This window comes from Camelus ferus, chromosome 6, assembly GCF_009834535.1.
Source record: "Camelus ferus isolate YT-003-E chromosome 6, BCGSAC_Cfer_1.0, whole genome shotgun sequence".
NCBI lineage: Eukaryota > Metazoa > Chordata > Mammalia > Artiodactyla > Camelidae > Camelus > Camelus ferus.
Genome location: NC_045701.1, coordinates 67,706,946 through 67,725,476, shown reverse-complemented (window position 1 = coordinate 67,725,476; position 18,531 = coordinate 67,706,946). Strand labels below are relative to the sequence as shown.

The following is an 18,531-nucleotide window of genomic DNA, read 5'->3' as shown; positions in this document are numbered from 1 at the left end:
GGCAAAGTAACAAGGATCTTCTTAAAAAAAAAATAAATGAATCAGAAGAGAAGCAAGTAAAAGAGAGGAAGCTACTTTCTTGGCGGTGGGAGAACCAAGATGAAGGAAAAAAAAGAGTCACTCTTTGGGGAATGAGGCAGAAAACAAAGAAAAGATAATGCAGTTGTGTCACCAGCAAAGGAAAGCCCAGGAACGTGCAGACCAAGGATTGGGTACCTGGAAATTAGGAAGTCACAGAGTTATAGGACTTCAGGAGCAGAAGCCACAGTGGAATAAGTTTAGATATAAACTTAACAGTTGAAACAGAGCACTTTTTTTCCCCCAAGATCAGGAATAAGACAAGAAATCTATTCTCACCATTTCCAGTCACCCTTATATGGAAAGTTTTAACTAGTTCAGTAGGGCCAGGATAATCAATTTAAAAAGGTATAAAGATGAAAAAGAAGTAAAACTGTCATTGTTCACAGACATCTATCACGATTATGTATGTCAATACTCTATAAAATACACACACACACATACACACACACAATCCTAGAACTAGCATGTGAATTTAGGAGTTTTGTAGAATATAAGGTCAATTTACAAACAGCAATTGTATGTTTCTGTCCTGGCAAGGGAACAGCTATAAATGAAAGTTAAAACATTATCATTTAGAGGAGCAAAAAAATCTAATTATGTGGCATAATATCTGCTCAATAAATATTTGATATAAGGATAAATGAATGAGGGGGAGGGTGTAGCTCAGTAGTAGAGTACATGCTTAGCATGCACAAGGTCCTGGGTTCAACCCACAGTACCTCCATTTAAAAACATTTTTTTTAATTAAAAAAAGAAGAATAAATGAATGAGAAGAGGAAAAACCAATAAAAGCTAGTAATATATCTAATGAAGGATATGAAAAACTTCTCTATTGAAAACTACGAAACACTGCTGAGAGAATTCAGGGGAGAGGTTTGTGCATGAGCAGACACGGTATTATCAAAATGTCTATTCTCCACAGACTGAAAAACAGGTTCAATGAAATGCCAGTCAAAATCTAGCAGGCTTTCAGGAAACAAACAAACAAACAAAAAACAATGACAAGTTGATTCTAAAATCTGTACAAAAATGCAAAGGATCTATAACAGTCAAATAATTATGAAAAAATGAAAGTTGGAGGTCTTAACTACTTGATTTCAAAATTTATAATGCTGCTATTCTCAAGACAGTGTATAATTGGCATAAGAACAGACAAATGGACCAATGGAATAGAAAACAGTCCAGAACAGACTCACACATGTCGGGTCAACTGATTTTCAACCAAGATACCAACTCAGTTCAAGAGGAAAAAAGTCTTTTAATTATACAAATAGTAATGGGCATACAGATGGGGGGAAAAAAACATCAAAACAATTACTTTATTTCACACACAAAAAATCAAAGACAGGTTATCAACCTAAGTGCAAAAGATAAAACCCTAAAGCATCTTTAAGAAAATACAGAAAAACACCTTCCCAATTTTGGATAGCCAAGGATTTTTTTTTGCATAGCACATAGTAAAGCACTAACCATGAAAAAATGATAAATTGGACCTAAAATTAAACTTTCTGCTCATCAAGAGACATCATTAAGAAAAAAAATATATCTATAGATATATATCTGTCTCTTAAAGCAAAGGAAATAAAAGCAAAAAAACAACAAATGGGATCTAATTAAAAGCTTTTGTACAGCAAAGGAAACCATCAATGAAATGAAAAGACAGCCTACTGAATGGGAGAAAATATTTGCAAATAACACAACCAATAAGGGGTTAATATCCAAACTATACGAACAGCTCGTACAACTCAATATCAAAAAACAAACAAACAAACAAACAAACAAACAAAAAAAACCAACCCCATTGAAAAAGGGGCAGGAGACCTGAATAGACATTTTTCCAAAGAGGACATGCAGATGGCCAACAGGCACATGAAGAGATGCTCAACATCATTAATCATCAGAGAAATGCAAATTAAAACCACAATGTCACCTCACACCCGTCAGAATGGTTATCATCAAAAAGAACAAAAATGACAAATGTTTGCAAAAATGTGGAGAAAAGGGACCCCAACAGATACTGTGGGGGGAAGTATTGGTGCAGCCACTGTGGAAAACAGTAAGAAGCTTTCTCAAAAAACTAAAAATAGAACCACCAGATGACCCAGAAATTCTACTCCTGGGTATATATCCGATAAAAATGAGAACACTAATTAGAGAAATACATGCAACCCAATGTTCATGGCAGCATTATTTACAGTAGCCAAGATACGGAAGCAACCCAAGTGTTCATCAACAGATGAATGGATAAAGAAGATGTGGTGTGTGTGTGAACCCTATTCAGCCATTAAAACAAAGAAGAATGAAATTTTGCCATTGGCAACAACAGGGATGGACTTGGAAGGTATTATACTAAGAAAGTCAGCCAGAGAAAGACAAATATTGTACGATATCACTTAATATGTGGAATATTAAAAAAAAAACAATGTACCAAAAAAGAAACAGACTCACAGATATGGAGAACAAACTAGTGGTCACTAGTGGGGAAAGAGGGGGGGACAGGGGCAAGATAGGGGTAGGGGATTAAGAGGTACAAACTGTTATGTATAAAATAAATAACCCACAAGGATATACTGCACACTACAGGGACTACAGCCAACACTTTATAGCTATAAATCGAGTATACTAACTTAATAATTGTGAATCACTATGTTGTTCACTTGTAACTTATATAATACTGTACATTAACTATATTTCAATCAAGAAGTCCCAAAAGAATATAAACATACATGTATACATACACATATGTACATATTCTATGTGTACACATTTATATGTTATTTAAATATATATAGGTAACATATTGAAAATTTTACAAATCAAGAAAGATAACTCAATGATATTTTAGAACAATAATCAAGACTTGAGGACACTCTGCAAAAAAAGATGGCCAATAAGCACATGAAAAAATGCTCGAAACCATTAATCACCAGGAAAACTTGATTAAAATCACAAAATCACAATTTCACACTCACTCTACCAGAATAGCTAAAATTTAAGAAATAAACAGCGTGTCACACTGACTTCATTTTGTCAGCTCCCTCCTAGGCTCACAGTCTTACCGTCCCTCTTCTTTCTATGTGACTGAGCTTTAACCTCCTCACCCCAGCCAGATAAGTTCTCTATTCACTTACCCTTGCCTTCATCTGGTAATGAAAACTAGAAGGAATGCCTTCTGCTAACACAGATGGTTAATGGTCATGAGACCCCACGGGGAGGAAAAATGCCCAGGTCCTACTGTCGATGTAGACATGCTTCTCCTTGGTGGTCAGGGTCTGTTTTTAGCTTTGCTCCTTCAAGTCTCTTGTACTGCTTTCGGTGTCACTGAGCACAGCTCTGAGTGCCCATGGATGGTGGTTCGCCTGGTCCTGCCTGTACGGAAGTTCTCTACAATAAACTTCCTAACTGCACTTCGTGGAGTTGCCTGTTTCGTTTTTCAGTCTCAAAGTTCCTTCTCAGTTTGCAGGATGTTACTCCGTATCTCTGCCTTCCAACACACGCTGACAATACCAAACGCTCATTAGAACACGAACCAACTGGAACCCTCATAAATTATTAATTGCTCAAGTATAAAATGGCACAACCACTTTGGAAAAAGTTTGGCAGTTTCTTATACAGTCAAACATACATATATTCTATGATCCAACAACTCTACTCCTAGGTTTTTACTCAAGAGATATGAAAATAATGTTTACAAAATGACTTCATAGAAGTGTTTATAGCAGCCTTATTCATAATAGCCAATAATAACTAGAAACAACCCAAATGTTAGCAACACTTAAAATCTATACATTTTATTGCATGTATCTTATAAACTGGTCCTTCCCTCCTCTCCCCAAAACCACCAAAACTCTAGAAGAATTAAGGTATAAAAGAGTGATGGACGAGTCCTTCCCGCACCCCCCCACACACACACTTTTTGTTTTTCCTATATGCGAAACAAGTAAGAAAGAGAGATCTGAGAGTGGGTGGGGAGATGTGTGCTGGAAAGGGAAAGAAAGATGAAGGATGTCTACAGGCAAAGAAAAAGCATGAAGAGATGAAGGGAGAGTAGAGAATGGAGTGCCAGGACCAGAGGATTCACATCTGGAGCAGGAGAGGGGACCCCAGGATAGACGGGGTGAGCAGGTCAGCTGTGGGGAAGAACAGAACTTCAGTAAGCACGGAGTGAAGCCTGGAGAGCAGAGGAGCGGAAGGCGCTGGGGTGCTGGGAAGGGGGTTTATTCTCCAGCACGGGGGACCCAGGGGCTTGCCATACAGCTGTCTTTGACTCCTTCCCCTCCCTTAACCCAACAGTCGGTCAATTCCTCTGTGCCATCCAATGGAAAATGTACTGAATGGAGGGAGAACCCTGAGTTGTCTGTGTGACTGCCGTAACACTCGTTTAAAAGAAGGAGAACATATCTGGCAAAGACTAGAATCTCTCCATTGAATGATGTCTGCATTGTGTCAACATGGATTAACTTTTATAGAAAGAAGTATGCAAGAGCCCATCTGGTTCCTGCTCTTTAAATGACTTGTTTTATTATTTCTAACAAATAACTATGCATTTGGGCCTTTATTTACTTATCCTTAAAATATACGTCACAGACTAATAAACACTAGAATCCTTAGATTAGCCAAACATTCTCAATATGGAACATGCTCTCTAGATTAATTCACTCACCAAGAAGTGGATCTTAACATTTAATAAATGGCCCAATGAAGGAGCTAATTCACTTCATATGGAGGGGTGAATTATTCTCACTAGATGTAAAGACAAGAAACTTTCTTCCACGTAGCTTGAACAACTTCTGGGGGCCATGAGAGCTACAGTTTAGACTGTCTTTTCTCTGTACGTCTGAGTACTCTTTTGGAACACTACATGACTTTACTCTAATCTCAAACTATTCAAATAACTGATAAATTTAATATCATCTCTCTTTTGAAGGAGGAGAATTCTATCTTAACAAGAGTTAAAAATGTTTTCCTCGGGCCAAATCAAGTGTTTCCACTGCTCCTGTATCCTTTTCCTTATTCAACCAGGACATCACTTCCAAGATAACTGACACAAATTTTTTGGTCTGCCCTAGCTAGCGAACACTCAGTGACTTTACAAAATCCAAAATTCCAGAAAGCAAATTCTAGGAATCAGTGTTATCAAGCCTTTTGTGGACTTGAAGTTCAATATACACTGGAAAGGAAGGCACAGAGTGAGCTGAGAAGCACCCCTCTCATCAGGCCATCGTATAACACATACACTAACCAGCCCATCTCTTCCCCTGGCAGAGCAAGCTGCTGACAGTGAGCCATTGGTATCCTGAAACAATTCCAGGAGACTTTGCAAGGTAAACTATTGGCCAGCCACAAGGAAAGTCAAATCTCCACAATCCGATCTTTTCAGAGCTCCCCATTACAGTCAGTACTGGTTTACTATGAGACACAAGAAAGCATTCTGCTGCCAATGCAGAAGCAGTTTTAGGCCAGCTTCCAAATGCCACCTGGCGTCACCCCAGGGACTGGGCACCCTCTCAGATGACATCTGCAGCAGAACACACACTTCTCCCACAGCGGGTTAGGGGTTCAGCAGCGGTTCTGCTTTCTGGTTACTCTGGGAGACAGAGGAAGGAAATGACTACCTCCCCACCCCGTTACTTCATTCTCCTTGCAAGTTACGCTCTCTGTAGTCCGGGTCATGAACCTCCCCACAAGAACAGTCTTTCACATCCACGAGGGCAAACTGAAGAGCCTCAGGAGGGCAAAAAAGTTAAATCATATGCACAAAATAGCTGTATTCTATAGGAAAGCTGGACAAAGACTACAAGTCCATCTGTCAGAGAAAGAGTCCCCTTGCTGAACAGAAGGGAGACTGAGGCCTGAAATGGTAATTCCAAGAGCCAGCTACTCTTCATGGGGCCGGGAACGTCACGGTCACTGCCAACAGAAACTTACTGCTGTACAAAAAGGGCAGTGACTCCTCTCTTTGTAAATATTATGAAATACCAACAACTCGTTTGAATGTAATATATGCTATGTGTGTTCAATGGACAAAGCTTTTTCTTTTGCAAAAGGTCCACGCAGGTAAAAGCTGGCCGAATCAAGAAACAGCTATTCCCTGGGAACAGGACTGTCAAAAGCAGCTGGTTCTCAGATGGAGGTCATGAACTGAGCAGAGAATATTTACAGTTAACCACTCAAGCACGGAAGAACTGTAAGAACACCCTCTCTCACTTACGACAGTTTACAGTTTACTAGAGAGCATTTTGGTATTCATTATCGTTTGGGAAAATGGGCCAAGTCCACTCAGGAGGGCAGGAAGTATCCCGGCACCAAAGAGCACGTGGCCCTCTGCCCTTGGAGGGGAAGAGACTCGCAAAATCAAAGTAATCGCACTTTCTCTTGTGCTGAAAAACAGCTGAGAAATAGTAACTAAGAAACCATCTTACGGCCTAGGTTTGAAAGCAACTGCAGTTAGTGGCGGGCTGCACACAATAAACACAACCCAAAAAGGGGAGTCTGGAAAAGACAGATGCTAGCTACTTACTGAGAAACCAGAAACTTTTCCCTTTCTTCCTTTCTTTTATTTTTTGATTGTTCTTTAAGCATTGAAACTCACAGGCATGAGCCCACGTTGCCCTTTTGTACCCAGAAATACCAGAAAACAGCCAGAAACTCCAAAAAGCATCGTGACCTTGCCTCTATTTTATAACATTAGGAAGAAAACAAACTTGACAATGAAATTTAGAAACTTAGTAATAAAGACAGAGAGATGTGCAGAAGCAAACGAGAGAAGGCAGAAGAGAAACGTGCAAGGCCAGACCCCATTCTGCCAGGCGTGACAGATGAACTGCCTTCCTCGCCACAGGTGACAACAGCGCCATGCACCAGGTGAGAGGATTACCCTGAACGTAGTGATTTCCACCTGGGTTTTCATACCACCACTCGGGGGACTCCAAGAATCTCAAAGAATATGGCAAAATTTTATTCCACCAATCAACTGGAGGACTAGGGTACCACAAAAACTGAATGTAAGAATGCTCAGAAATCACCTCTCTGGGAACTAGGCAACAGTGTAGCCTTTTACTTTGAAACCTGAAAAGAAAATAACTCCTCACACTTCTCATGCTTCTAGAGAAAGAGATCCTACTGTGTAGCATGACGGAAGAAGATATGATTTTTTTTTTTTTAAAAAAAAAAGGTATTCAACTTATTTCATAGCCTCCTCACCAAATTAACAAAGGAGGAAATCCATCTGGTCAGAAATTAGAATGGCTATTTTAAGGAAGGAGGGAGCCTATTTTTTTCCTGCAGTTAACAAGTCAAAAGAAAGTCAGTCAAACTTTCTATTAACTTAGCATCTACTATGGGGGAAACAAACAACAACAAGAACACTAACAAGTTAGCTTCTGCTTAAAGCTGTCCTCAGAACTTGGCCATAAAATAACTCCCTGGTGCGATTCAGGTCAACAAAGAGGCTCAGTGAAAGGAGTAATGGCAAAGTTAGAAATTTCTCTGTGCTGCTTCACTTTTTTAGACTACAAACTTTTTACCTGAACTCTTTTCTCTCAAATTTTCTTCCCACATCAGTTTTACGACTTCATTATTGTGGTTGGAGGTGAACTCTATTCCACCATCTTGATCGCCTCCAGACCACTTCATTCTTTATTGATTTTATTGCCATCTTCCACTTAGAACAAAGTCACCACCCCCCTGACCCAGTGTCTCTCGTATCTAAAAAAAAAAAAGAAAGAAAGGAAAGGAAATTGAGATGGAGAGGTAAAAAGATAATCCATTTTGGAGGAATGGGCATGAGGATTGGGAGACCAGTTATGAATGACATCCAAATCCTTTTCAAGAAGAGATTACACTGGAACCTTACTGAAACAAAGAAAACACCTGTCAAGCTGTCTTTGTGCAGCAGTAGTAAACTTAATCAAATCAGGAACCCACCGATAGACAGTGTTATAACTTGTTAGGAGTCCAAGCAGCAAATATACAAATAGGGAGGGTTCTTCACATGCAGCTTTAGCTTTGGGCCTGAGAATAATTACCTAAAATAAATCTAGTGAGTGTTATGCAAGAAACCAACTGAGAACACAACACTACGAATAAAAAGACTTCTGTTCAGAACCATTAAACACGATCATGCAAAACCCAAATGCCCCATGAAGCCACCCAAAAGTAAAACAGGCAGAAAAGATAGGATTACTATTTGTTAAGGATATTTTGAAAGCAAATTAAAATTTGCTGTCTTCAACCATTTAAAGTGCAGAGATCTCAATTTGATGCTTAAAACTAAAAATACATTGTAACACCAATGAATCAAAGTCTGAGCACTTTCCAACAATACAAAGTTGTAAAATAATTTAAAACTTGACCATATTTGACGAATATGATTCAAATCAGTCTCTCAGTGGAAGGTACTGCCATCACAGAAGTGAGAGCCAGAGAGCTGTTGCTGTCTAACGGAAGAAGTTTTGAAGACAGTGCCATGTTCTTACTAACATTCACAGTTGCTGAAATACATTCTTTTAAAAATCCTCATTTTCTTCCAGGGGTGGAGTTTCCCAAAGAATTCCAGGCTAAAATCTAAACGAACATGGGGCCAAAACTGAGTGATACCACAAAATGCAGACTTCCTTTAAAACAACGTTTACCCTCTTTACTTGGAAGAGAGGACAAAGGACAAAGCTCTCATCATTTGCTCTGTTTACACCACAAAGGCTTCAGGACAAGAAGCTCTGGGGGTCATTACTGGCCAACTAGTTGAAGTGCATCAGTGCCCAGGAGAATGCTTCTGTTATGGACAGACACTTAAAAGAAGCCTATTGGAAGCTAAGAGGGCTGCGGCATACATACCAAGCTATTTTGAGCCTCAGAGAAGAGGCCAGCAAACAAATCACCACAAAGGCAAATAACTTTCAGATCCAGGGAGATGTCTGTTGCTTCTTTGTGGTGTGATGATTTGAAAACCAGACAATAACCCGACTTCTTGTAAACTGAAGCATGAAGTGGGATAAAGGAAGTTTTGCAATGCTGCATTGTTTAAGTTACAGGACCGGGGAGGGAGCAGAGAGCAGGCGCACATCAGACCAAATGAGGTGGGGCCCAGATACTCCATATTAAAAACAAGCCCAGGAAGACCCGAAGTCAATTACTTCTGGAGAATTACCATGTGCAGCAAACTCAGGTCACTTGCCTTTCCTCTCCTATCTTTCTATCAGGGAAGCAGAGACATTGCCTTTAAAAATATAGCATTCTTCTACTCTTTCTGTACGCAGATTACTTTACAGGATTCCTTCACTTAAAAAAACAAAAAACAAAAAACCACATGCCTACATAGAGAAATATGCCCTACACAAAAAATCTCTCCCTAAAATCACCGGAAACAAAAACAGAATAGGCCAGAGCCCAGCTTCTCTTTAAAGAGGTTCCCTCTTCATCCTACGATGAAATGTCAACAATCTGTTGATATAAATACTTGCAGCTTAGATGACATTACACTTAACATATACCATGTACAAGTACTTAAAAATTTCCCAGTGCCACCACCAGGGGGTCAGTCTTTTATTAATAATTGGTGTGGGTCCCCCCTGCCTCTTTTTTTAATGGTGCGCTCTGTGTTCTGTGAGAACACATTATTAGCCCATGTTAATCACAGCTACTTTGGGTCAAATGGTTTTCATTTTCACTTTTATGTTAATCTTTATTTTCTACATTTTTGTAGGTATGTATTATTTTTATAAAAGTTATTGTTTAAATTTGCTGGAGAACAGAGTGTTAAATGAGATTTTCTTGATGCTTTAAACAAATATAACTTAATGGCTGTTACTCCAAATAATCAGCAAAATACAATAAAAGCAAAGAATTTTAGCCACAATGAATGCTGGGCCTTGGCTTAAGTCTTTATAACCAACAAGCTCTGTACACTCGCAGAGTGGATGGACAGTCACTGATGTCTCCATGTTTAAAATGAGGCCACGATGCAGTAATAAAATGGGAATATCATCAAATTTTAGGGATGGGCCCAAATATTCTGATAGAAGTAGAGACAGCTGGTTTATCTTCACACACTACTTAGCAGAGCTTTCCAGAGTACAGAGGGGGCACCTAATCCTACAGACTGGATTAATTCTGTTTAATTGATTCGAGAAGAGAGAAAAAAAAAAAAGAGGGTGGGAAGTTTTCATCAGAGATTAGCGTTCACTTAGAAAATTGAGATTTCGTCTCCATAAGGTTGGAAGGCACCTGCTACTGAGTGTGTAAGATATAATTAAGCATAAAACTCCAGATATTTTTACACATATTAAGAACTTTGGAATTCTTGACTTGAGGTCTTAACACTGTACCCACTGACAAGAGATACTGACTGCCATGGGAGAAATAATTCACATGAAGTAATCTAGAAGCCATAGTGATGTTATATTCCCACTCAAGATAGACCTTTCATGCCCCTCTGTTTGGGTATCAGCTAATGACCCAATTATTTACACAACATGCAAACTAAGGGCCATAAGGTTGGGGGATTTGTATTCGGTACTGAAACATGGTCTCTTGGCTCCTAATTGCAGAAAGAGATTAAGTGAAAGGTTAATTGGGTACTAAACAAGTCCTGATGACAAACAGGATTGCAGTTCTTGAAAACAAGCACCCTTTATAAACACAGCCTACATCGCTAAAATGAAGGTCTTTGTGATTTATATCAGGGAAAAGAGCTTAACTAACCGTGTAACAAGGAATTTTATCAAGGGTATTTACCGACATGAAAATGTATCAGTTTCCTAGAAACTCACTCTAAAATCTTTCAACTTAACTCAGCAGATGTGCTAATAATAATTTTATAATTTGAACCCCTGATTTTCCAAAATGAGCATGACAATGTCTAAGAAATAGCCATGCCCTAGACGAGCAAAGACAACCCAGCTCACGAGCTTGTGCACATACACCCACAGACGCCCAGTAGCAGTCACGCCTGCAAAACACAAAATTACACAGCATGGCTTTCTTCTGCTTCCTGTCAAAAGATGAGTTCCTCTGAGAGGCCCACTCACAGATATTCCAATATGAAAACAAAGATGCATCCATGCATTAAAAAGTCAACTCACATTATCAATTGAAAACCTGATCTTTGGGCTACTGGATGGATAAATCTGCTTGTCTTTTTTTCTCTTGAGCAGACACAGTAAGATAAGAGCTGGGTAAGATCCCTAATTCACTATCAGAAAATCCATAAGAAAAAAAAAAACTACTTAAAAGGCTTACTTTCTACCTAAGAAAAGTCTTCATTTTATCTTTCTCCCTAAATGACTTATAAATGTCCTCTGCTTTAGAATGAATATGGTTATTTTAATGTTTTGCACTCAAATGAAATGAAACAAGGTTAACTTATTTGGTGAAGACAAAAAAGGAAAAAAAAAAAAAAGACATTCACCCATTTCATTGCCAGATAACTAACTGATAGGTCTAAGAAAGTCTGCTGACCTATCCTTTTGAGAAAGAGAAGAAACAAATTTAGGGTTTATCATCCTAAATAGGAGAGGTATTGATAAATGGTTCAAGTTAGAAGATGCAAAATGGGGGGGAAGGGGAATAGCTGAGTGGTAGAGCACATGCTTAGCATGTACAAGGTCCTAGGTTCAATCCCCAGTACCTCCATTAAATAGATAACAAACCTAATTACCTGCCCCCACCAAAAAAAAGAAGATGCAAAACAGACACAATATGAAATTCCAGGATTTCCTCTGACCTCAACCACAGAGAGTTAAGCTGAGGCTCCAGACAGCAAGGCAGCCCCTGAAAGACAGAGGTAGGAGAACAAACTGGAGCTAGAAGAGGGGCAACAGTTCCTACCTTCCTCACCAAGGAAAGGAGACAAGGCATGGAGGAATGTTCTAAAACAGACCCGCAAAATCGGAATTGCTGACCAATGTCAAATATTCTACTGCTTTTCATTCTATCCAGGGAAGAGATCTGCTTTTACAAATACATATATACCCTTGACAATACTTTCAAATGCAAAGAACAAGCCTCCCTTTCGACTCCATCAGACTAAAGAGTAGGAAACATTTAGTAGCCTTCTGGATAATTTGTGCCAATTTAGATGATTCATGTATTGCTTTCCCAGACTACATGGTCTATGGCCAGTGCTTTCAAGTCAACAAGGGTGCGGAGAGCAAGACCTAATTACAGATCTGAGTCACTGTCTACAAGTCCCCTAGCCCGGTGGAGCAGCCCCCACAAAGGCATCATTTCATTTTGAGGCATAAAAACAAGCCCGCTCTACAGATCCCTTTGCATAAGAAACAAATAAGAACACATTCTGCCACAAGAAACAGAAACATCAGTTTTCTGAATCGATTTTTCAAAGAAAAATGTCAACAAGTTTTTTTCCCCTTCAAAAGCAACTCTAACACTGAAGTTTTTAAAATAAGACAATGGATATAAAATATATTTACAGGATTACAGCTTAAATATCTTGCAGTTCTTGTCTATATTTGGCCTAAGGTACAAATGGCATTCCATCTTAAACACTGGTTGTCTCCCCATGGAAGAGGTTTACTAACTCTTTTCATAGAGACCTCATTTGATTGGATGTTTCCATTTGATGGTTACATAATCTTCCAACATTGGCAACATTTTAATTTATGATCCTGGGCCCACAATGAAGGAAAAAAGCTAATGATAGTTACATTTAAATAAAATTAAAAGAAAGATCCATTTTTTAACAAGAAAATGCATGCACAAAGCACAAAAACCTAAAATTCAATTTCCACAAAAGATGTTACTTTTCCCTTCCTATAGTGTGGAGAGAATCTATATGGATTAAGGGGGTAAAAATCTTTTGAGTTTCCTTTTTTCCCCACATGTTAAACATTTAAACAAAAAATAACACCCTGAAAAAAAAATGGATATCCTCTTCTGACTGTCATAAATCTTTCTCTGACACTTTATCAGTAATTATGTTCCCAAGTGGAAAGGATTAATGATCTCTGAGTGGCAATGACAGTTCAGTTCTGCAGAGGTAACATTCTGAACACAAACAAGGGGTAATATGAATCCTTCAACAGCGAAAGAATAGATTTTTTGAATGCAGAAGTTAAATCACCTAAGGTATGTTTCAGACAAAGATGCTATAAAAACATCTCCAGGACTCATGCTGGGGCAAAAAGGGAAGTAATGAGATACTACGTTTCAAAGTGTCGTGCTTCACAGTCTGTTCACAGGGGTGGATGCCTGGTCTATAATTGGGGCCACCAGTGCGAGGTGCAAACTGACAAGCTGACAAATTTAGAAAGTATGTAGTCAATTTTGTCAGTTTGATGGCTAATTGACAAGAGTGCAGAAAAAAATATAGATTTACACAAGTTTGCCAAAAGCATGCACTCTGACCTCAGGATGAATAGAGCTATTTAAATGAAAAAAGTCACCAACACACTCTGAAAAGCTCACTGATGACACGGTAGGTCGTGCATCCACCAAACCTCCGAGGGGTGCAGATCAGGTAGAGACAGTGAGCTCAGTAGCAGACAAGCACCAGATGCCAGAAGATAAGTATCTTGATTAAACTCACCTGCCATTTAAAATCTAACCCATTTTATTGCACATCACCGAGATGCCTAGTAACAGATCTTTGGACCAGTGTTTGAAAACAAATTTATAGCCTCTTTCTGTGGTCCTGAATTTATTCTCAACTCCTTTGCGATCTTAAACAACAAATACATACAATATGTACATTTACCTAAAGTGAAAAAGTATACCAAAATTATACTACACATATGAGGTAAAAGCACAAACAAAATGCATGGGAAGAATAAAGACCAAAACCAGGATAGTGGGTCCTCAGAGGCAGAGAAAGGGCACTACTCCGAGGGAGGAAGACTGGGGCTTGTTAACTGTTCCACAGAATTGGTAAACGTTCTATTTGTCTAGAGTGTTGTGGGAGGGTCCATGTGGACACCTGTCATATCATTCCCGATACATTTTTTATATTCGAAGTATTCGTGGTAATTTTTGAAGAACAAGAAGCAAACAAGGAACTAGAAGTTTGGGTACAGACTATTCTAAGAAAACACGAGGGACTGCTGCTCTGCACTATGGAATATACACCTATACAAGGGATGGTTTCTGGGCTGGCAGTCCAAGACCCTTTTCAGCGTTCACAGCCCAAATAGGTTGATGAAAAGGCAAAACCTCCAGGGAAGTAAAAAGGAGAATCTGAAAGCAGTGCATTTCATTCTCACATGTTTGCATATGAAATCACTACCTGTAACCTGTCCGGAGCGAAGAGGGTGTCAGTCAGCACCAGCACGCCCTGCCAGTTTCATTTAACCGGAGGACCTTGCCTCCCTTCGCAATCACTCCCACGTTCCCCGGGGGAGAAACTAATGGACTACTAAAAATAAAACGGGGATTAAGTGAATCACTTCGGATGTTTTGGCTCCCAACCCGAACTGGCTTAAACAAAAAGGAAATGTTACTGGCTCAGCTGCTTGGACTTCTGGAGGAGGAACAGGCTTCAGGGCTGGCTTCTCTGTCCTCCGCCCTGTGTGACTTCTTGCTCAGCCTGGAGCCACATCAAACCTCACTCACAGCAGCACAGAACCACATCCCAAAGAGAAAGAGAGGCAGGCTCTTGGGGATGCTCTGTTTTAAGCATGAGAAGACTTCTGCCAGAAGCTCCTGGCAAACATACTCTGGAGTCTCCCTGGCTAGAACAGGATTACAAGACTATTCTTGAATCCTGCCCTCTGGCCAGTTCATGCCCAACAGGGGCTGATGCCTCCTCCACAATGAGTTCATCATCGACACAGCGGAGATGGGACTGCCCCTGACCAGGGCCCACCCTGGAGCTGCAGTCAGTTCCACAACCCCATCACGTGGTGGTGGGGGGGGGTCGTGGGAGGAGACGGGGTGCACAATATGGATCCATCCCTAATGTCTATCTGCTCCTATTTACAAGGAATGGCCTGAGCAATTCTGTGTTAATCAAAAGGTTAAATAAATTATAATTAGGATATATCTGTTTATGTATATAAAGCTAGACACTCAAAAATCAGACAACCAAGTGAATTAATCCCTTTGAGAAAAGCAGGTTTTTAAAAACTTGGTCTTGATACCTCCACTGCTCCAATGAGAAATGTCAAGACAGAAAGCCAACACTTTATAAAAGCAAGTAGGTCAGAGGAAGTGTGGTACAGTACTTACTATACTCTTGTGCCATAGCAATAGAAAGTTAGACAGCATCTGTATTAACTGCACAACCTGGAAAAAAAAGAAGAGAAATAGTAAGTACACAAGAAATTCCATTAAAAATAGAGGCATAGCTTTGACAAAAGTCTTATTTTTTTTCTGAAAGAAGAAAACCAGTCATTTTAAAGTAAGTAGCTGCACTTAAATTAGAAAAAAAATACCTGCAGTATTAGAATTACTCTAAATATTTTGAAGTTAAAATCATCCACATCTTTTGTAGATTCAACCACCCAAAAAAAAAAAAAAAAAAAAAAACCCCAAACAAAAAACATTTTAAGCAAGTAAAACTGCCCTGGACTACTATTTATAAAACTAAAACAAAAGCAATTATTAAACAGATCTCAAAAATCATGGCGTCTACCCCCTACAACATATATCCAACCTGCTGAATTCAATGCAACTTGAAGTTAGATAAACCAGCTTCAATTTCTAAATTTCTAAACTCAGGGATCTGAGGAAATAGTCCTCAGAAAAAAAAATGCACATAACTGATTCAAATATTTGACACTGCATCTTAACAAAATCTTTGAATATTCAGCTTACTATGGAAGGCTAAAGAAACAGAGCCATAGAACTGGGGAATCTAAGATCCTGGGATGTCTTTCAATGTTCAAAAGTACCAGGTAAGAACTTTGTCTCTATGCAGACCCTGGGACGAGTAACAACATAGCAAGTCACACTCTTAATTAAGAAGGACTTAAAAGCATAAAATTCTAAAGATGTAGTGGCATTTCCTGGGGATAGTGTGCCTTGACAAGGTGGAGGATAGCTATTTTCCAGGTACCTACAAATACCACGTCCAATTTCATTTTCTTCAGTGTATGTAAGATTCAGCCATGTTGTTGGCATTTGTTATAGTTTATAGAAGAAGGAAAACATTTTCCCTTTACCCTTCCCTCTCAGGTTAATTCTTGGGAATATGCAAATTAAACTGATAAAGACAAATTAATAGGAGAAAAGGTATATTTTCTTTATTGATGTTAATATTTTTACATGCATGGGGATGCCACAGTAAAATGAAAACCTAAAGAGACTATTAGACCCAGGGGCTCATATACTGTATTAACAAAGGGCAATAAACAGTGAAAAAGTGACTAAACAAAGGAAAAGGGGGGGGGGGCTCCCAAGGATGATAAATTGTGAGAAGGTGACTAGGAAATGTATGGTAGAGAAGGATTGTTTAGTAAGATTTGTTCCACAGACTCAAATGTCTCCGTGATGAGAATCGTTCTCTCCTCCCTAGTATGGGAAATGGGGTAACCTTTACAAGTGGAAATGTATGCCCTGCTTTCAGGAAGAAAGGGGATGGCAAAAAGCTCTTCCTGTGTCTGCTGTTTCTCAGTGTCCTTCAGTTCAAAATAATCTTCATGCTAAAGTAGCATATTCTAGGGTGGGATCTTCTGATTGGGTTCATAAAAATTAAAACAAAATAAATAAAAACACTATTAAAAGAATAAAGGTGCAAGTCTCAGAAAGGAAGTTGGTATTTGCAATACATGTATCCACCAAAAGACTCATTCAGAATATATAAAGAACTCCAAGAAAATAAGAAAAAGACAAGCCACCCAAACAGTATATCAAAATGGCCAATAAGCATATGAGGGTGCTCAATGTCGTTCACTGCCATGGAAATACAAATTAAAACCACAATGAGATAAAATTACACACTGATCAAATGGCTAAAATGCAAATATCTGACAACACCAAGTCTCAGGATGTGCGGCAATTCACCTCTCATACACTGCTGTGGGGGTGAGCACTGGAAAACTGTTCAGTAATAGCTGATAAAGCAGAGCATAAGCTGGCCCAGCAATTCCACTCCTACAGAAATACCTATCAGGAACGCACATAACCAGGTCCTAAAGACATACAGAATAATATTCAATTCTTTGAATTTGGCATTAATTGTAATAGCCAAATCCAGTTAACAAATTAATTGTGGAATATTCATCTAATGAATACTATACAGCGGGAATCAGCCAACTTTTTCTGCCAAGAGTCAGATAGTAAATATTTTAGGGTTTGCAGGCCACATAATCTCTATGCCCCATTACAACTACTCAGCTCTGTCTTTGGAGCGCAAGAGTGGCCACAGACGGTATGTAAATAAGTGGGGGTTGCTGTGTTCCAATAAAACTTTATTTACAAAACCAGGCAATTTTTTTGCATGCTATACAGTAATGAATATAAAGGAACCATAACTAATGCGGCAACACAAGATGAATCTCACAAACATAATATTGAGACCAAGAAGCCAGGCACATGAGAGAGTATGCTGTATGATTCCATTTTATAAAGTTCAAAACCAGATAAAACCATGTAAGTCAGGATAATCCTGGCCCTCTGAAGGGGGCAGTAAAGCATGAGGGGAGGGAGGAGGGGAGATTCGGGCAGGCTAGGAATCCTGGATTCCCCGCTCTGAGTGGGGGTTTCCTGGTTATGCTCAATTAGGAAAACTCATCAAAGTGTCCACTTATGATGCACTTGTCTTTATATGTGTTACACCTGAATAAAAAGTGAATATATTAGTTAGTCGTTTTGTTTTTTAAGTAAATAAAGCATACGAGCCAGGAACGTAAGTGAATGCTTTCTCACAGCCCGCTCGCCCCAGACATCAAACACTGATGCAGCAGCCGGCCCTGTGCCCTCACTAGGTGAGGTCCTGAAGCAACATCCCTTCCCCTGTATATACTGTGATGTCTGTACAACTAAACCTCTGTTCTGAGTCCCGGGTAGCAGCGTGGAGAGTGCGCTACAATTAGACAGGACACACCAGGAGTGGCAGGACGAGAGGGAAGTAACAGATGGTGGGTGAAGAGACTGGTGGAAATAAGCCCCTACACTGTAACATAATCTGTTGAATAATTTCTACAGGACAGAAAAGCAGCTTAGAAACACAATTTGGACGTTTACGGCACTTTTCTTTTGGACAAAAATAATGACATTTTAAAAGCTGACTAAAGCTCTTGAGAGACTGTTTGAACGGATTTTGTTTCCAGAACAACAATTTCTTCCAATCTAACAGGCTAAGTGGGCAGGAAGTTTCAGCCTTTCAAGTGAAGAAGCAAATCTGACCAATAACATAGTCTTGACTTTCTAGGTCTGCATATTTTAAACAATTTCTATACTTCGATTTCATCTCTTCCCTCTATACTATGTCTGAAAATTTAATTAGACATTGTAAGCTCCCAGGCATCATAGGAAGCCATTAAATTACCACGGCTG

General features: G+C 39.3%; 1 protein-coding gene across 1 annotated transcript in view; it reads right to left on the bottom strand.

The window, feature by feature from the left end:
• SIPA1L1 (signal induced proliferation associated 1 like 1) overlaps window positions 1-18,531 on the bottom strand; it is a 340,124-nt gene that overhangs the window by 164,836 nt on the left and 156,757 nt on the right. Inside the window, 1 exon segment of the mRNA XM_032482300.1 lies at window positions 15,262-15,318. The gene's annotated coding sequence lies outside the window, so the exon portion shown is untranslated.